Source organism: Chlorocebus sabaeus, chromosome 24, assembly GCF_047675955.1.
Source record: "Chlorocebus sabaeus isolate Y175 chromosome 24, mChlSab1.0.hap1, whole genome shotgun sequence".
Lineage (NCBI taxonomy): Eukaryota > Metazoa > Chordata > Mammalia > Primates > Cercopithecidae > Chlorocebus > Chlorocebus sabaeus.
The window spans coordinates 37,039,412-37,043,749 of record NC_132927.1 but is presented as its reverse complement, the minus strand read 5'-3'; positions in this window follow the sequence as shown (position 1 = coordinate 37,043,749).

The following is a 4,338-nucleotide window of genomic DNA, read 5'->3' as shown; positions in this document are numbered from 1 at the left end:
ATTGGAGTTGGTAATGAAGTTGAATCAAAAGGGGTAAGAGAAAATGTTTTCTCTCTTTTGTTGATAAAGTTGTGCTTATAATTAGCTAAGTATTTGGAAAAGGAAAAACATAATGCTAGAAGGGATTAGATAATTGAGTGAACTTGTGCTGCCTGGCTGAGCCAAATGCTTTGCATCTAGAAAGCAGACATGTCAGCACAGAGATCTCTTCTAAACTTCTGGCCCCTTTGTTTTCATCAGAAATGAATCCAAATATTTACATATGCTATGAGTGTTACAGTTAAATTAGAAATTTTGCCTAGAATGAAATCTCTGGAAAAGTGAAATTGCTGGCCATGTATGTACAAGTAATGATAATAAAAGTAAGGTTGAAAACAGTAAGCACCTCATCAGAATTCCAACTTAGTACTGTCTTTGTGAATGCAAGGGAAAGGGGTAGTGGAGTGTACCTCTAACTCTTATAGAAACACTTTCCTACCTTGAGAATTTGGCAATAGTTAGAAAACCACCATCGTGAAAGGCCAATGCCCTCCTGGTAGAATGATTTAATGTGGCTGTCTCAGAAAGAATCTGCTCACGGCCACTAGTTAATTCATAGAGTTAAGGTCACATTTATTTTAAAGAGTTGACCAGTTAAGTATAAAGAAAGCTCTCCTTTCTAACAATGAGTAGAGAATTATGGTTAAAAATGTTATTCATGAGCAATCCACAAAATGGTTCTTGGGTCAACAGTGAGGATTTGGCCATGGCCTCCAGATACAAGTGTATATGGGATAGCCTTATCGCCCTGCCCGATCTCTCTTGATAAGATTGTGGAAACTGAAAACCATTCAGGTAGCCTTGGAGACAAATTGTCCCTGAGAAATGGGAAGTACAATTATATAGAAAAGCATCATGGTAACATCACATATTTTACAACAAAGGTGCAGGCTGGTTCCATTGAATTGTATCTAATATATATGTCATTCATGTTTGGGAGAGATAAGTATTTTTATTATAAAAATTTAGAAAAATGATCTTTGTCTTTAAACTGTGACTCTTTACCTTTGCTAGCATTTTAAAAAAAATAATAATAATTTAAAAAAACCCAAACAAAAATACTGCCAGATTACCTCAGGAAGGTGTTAACCATAGTAAATATTCATAGGGTAATGAGAGCAAGATTTTTATCTAACTACATTCAGTGAATTTATTGGTGTTTAACTCTGTACTAAACCAGGAAAAACAAATCTAATATAAACAGTGTCTTTTTGGAATAATTGTAGTTGTATTGGTTAACAAGTATAAGCGTGTGTATAAACTATGGTTACACTTTTTAAACTAGATTCTTCCAAATGCCTAAGGCTATGTCTATAGAAAACTGGCATCACAATTCCATAAAACAACAACTACTTCAAACATGGTGAAACTGGCCATTTGCAGTACAGAAAGCATAATGTTTATTGGACTGACTGCTCCAATTTTATAAACAGTTTGTAAGTCTAGATTAGGCAGGCAGCTTCAGTCAACCTCTTCCCTCACCCCTTAGTAAATTATAGGTCTGTTAAGGTGCACAAAAGCTTTCAGGCCATCAGGGTTCTATTTCTATATTTTTATGTTTTAAAATTTCTTTCTATATTTTTAATAGAATCACACCTTAGAGATCTGCTAAAGAGTATACCAGCAGCCTGAAAGCCTTACTGTATTCAGCATGTTGGCAAAGATAATTTATTAATAGTGTAACTTGTACATAATAAATAACATCCTTTATTGCAGTTGTCTAACCTGTGGTTTGTCATCTTCTTGTTAAGAGTTCAGGGTGGCTAGAAAAAAAACCATTTGAGGTGCTAGATAACCCATCAGAACAGGCTGAGGTAACTACTGAATTGTGGTTGCCTTTTAAGGTTCTTGGCAGAAGTTCACTGCCACCTTTGATGCCCACTCAAAACACCTCAGTATTTATCCTTTAAAAAACATTTTCTGGTGTTACTTCCAGAAGCAGTAATTATGCTCTCAATAAACCCCTTCTAGTCTTGTTCAGAAAGTGTTTAGAGGGGCAAGTATCATTTTGGGTTTAGCACATTAGTTAAACCTCAAGGGGTCTAAGATTTGGGCTAAAATCTGGAAAATATCTCATGGATTTTCAAATTGTCCATAATTTAGATAGGATCAGTTTGTGATGAGTTAGGGACTTTGTCTTGGTCAACTTTGGAAGATAGCATTATCGTTCCTTTTTCTTTCTTCCTCCCCTCAACAAGAAAACCTTGACTCTGATGGTTTATAAAGAACCTAGACATGTAGTTTTCTTTTCTGAATATTCAATAAATGTCTCTGGAGTGTTCCCAGGTTGCCAGATGTCATCTTGATATTAGAGGCTGACTGTTCTTTATTTACAGTTCCCAGGTAAGAGATTTCTAATAAGACCCGATCCATATGGAGCACCTGAGGAGAGTCTGATTGGTTTTATTATTTTTCCAAACTTTTGTTCTTGGACATTCCCCTACTCCTGTTTACTACTGAACCTAATTTCCCTTTGTGTACTTTATTTTCTCATCCATAATGCTGTCTAAGTTTTAAGGCATAGATGGCATTTGAGGGAAGATAAATAGAGGAAGAAGATGGGCATCTGTCATATGAGAGGGTGCATTTTATTTATCTTTGTATGACCAGTGCCCAGCTCAGTTGCCAAGTACCTAGATGGTGCTTCATGGATGCTTTTTGAATGGGTCAAAGAATGATGTTCAGGTGTATAAGGGACAGTGAGTGATAGGAACATTTCTCCTATTAATGTATTTAAAGGGTAAGCCTAGTTCCCAGCAAATAGGAGGTGTTTGAGAAATGATAGCTTAAAACACAGACACACACAGAAATCTTGGGAGTCAGAAACCTAAAACAATGTAATTTAAATCAGTTTACTTTATCTTGATAAACTAGGAGTGAGATTTCAGTGAACTATTTTAATATACTGATCCAAAACAATTTCACATATGAATTGCAAGGCAGTTAGAAGAATGGCAAATGTGTAAAATTAACTTGGTGGGTGAACTAGAACCATATCAAGAAATATTTCAAAAATCATATTAATCTTACTAAGGCCACTATTCAGAGAACTTGTCCCTTAATGCCATGGTTCAGCATCACCATTCACTGTGATGTATATGCTTGAACTACATAGTTCACTCAAAGTAACATTGCTGGTACTGTATAGGCCAGAATTAAGACTTGGCTCTGCGTTCTATGGTGTGGTCATCTTGACTCAATGCTGGGTGTTTCTGGATTGCACCAGTCATGTTTCTTCATTGACTTCTAGTTCCTTACCCTCCTCCCTTGAGAAGGATATAGTTTTATGACCATTAAGATATCATATTTTGGTCAGATAAAGGTCATCTTGACCTGCAAGATGAGTGGGAGGAGGCATTTGCTTCGTATGTGCGTTTGGGTCTGGAAGGAGAAATTTTAAAGAGATGGTTTTCTATTGCTGGATGACCATTCTTGTATGTTCTCTCCATAAAACTGTTAATATGAAATAACACTTTCATATTTCTAGAAGGGTTATTTTATTCTCAGAATTACCCTGGATTCGTCATTTAGAGGCATCATCTCCTACTGGCTAAGCACCCAAGTTTTGGCATCAGATAGACCTGAGTTCAAATTCCAACTCTGTCATGTACTGTCTGTGTGACTGTGAGCAAATAACCTCTATACTATGACTACTAATAAATAGTAGCAGTTGGTTGGGCGTGGTGGCTCACACCTGTAATCCCAGAACTTTGGGAGGCTGAGGCAGGCAGATCACCTGAAGTCAGACGTTCAAGACCAGCCTGGCCATGATGGTGAAACCTCATCTCTACTAAAAATACAAAAATTAGCCGGGTGTGGTGTGCACCTGTAATTCTAGCTACTTGGGAGACTGAGACATGAGAATTGCTTGATCCTGGGAGGCAGAGGTTGCAGTAAACGGAGATAGTGCTATTGCACTCCAACATGGGTGATGGAGTGAGACTGTCTCAAAAAAGATAAATAAATAGTAGCAGTAATTCTTGGGGTAGTTGTAGTAATAGTAATCACATATTCAAGCACTTATCATGCTAAGTGCTTTGTAAGGACTTTTTTTTTAATGGGACAGAGTCTCTCTCTGTTGCCCAGGCTGGAGTGCAGTGGTGGGATCTTGGCTCACTGTAACCTCCAGCTCCTGGGTTCAAGCGATTCTCCTGCCTCAGCCTCCCAGTTAGCTGGGACTACAGGTGCATGTCACCACGCCTGGCTAATTTTTGTATTTTTAGTAGAGACAAGGTTTCGCCATGTTGGCCAGGCTGCTCTCGAACTCCTGACCTCAGGTAATCCACCTACCTCAGCCTC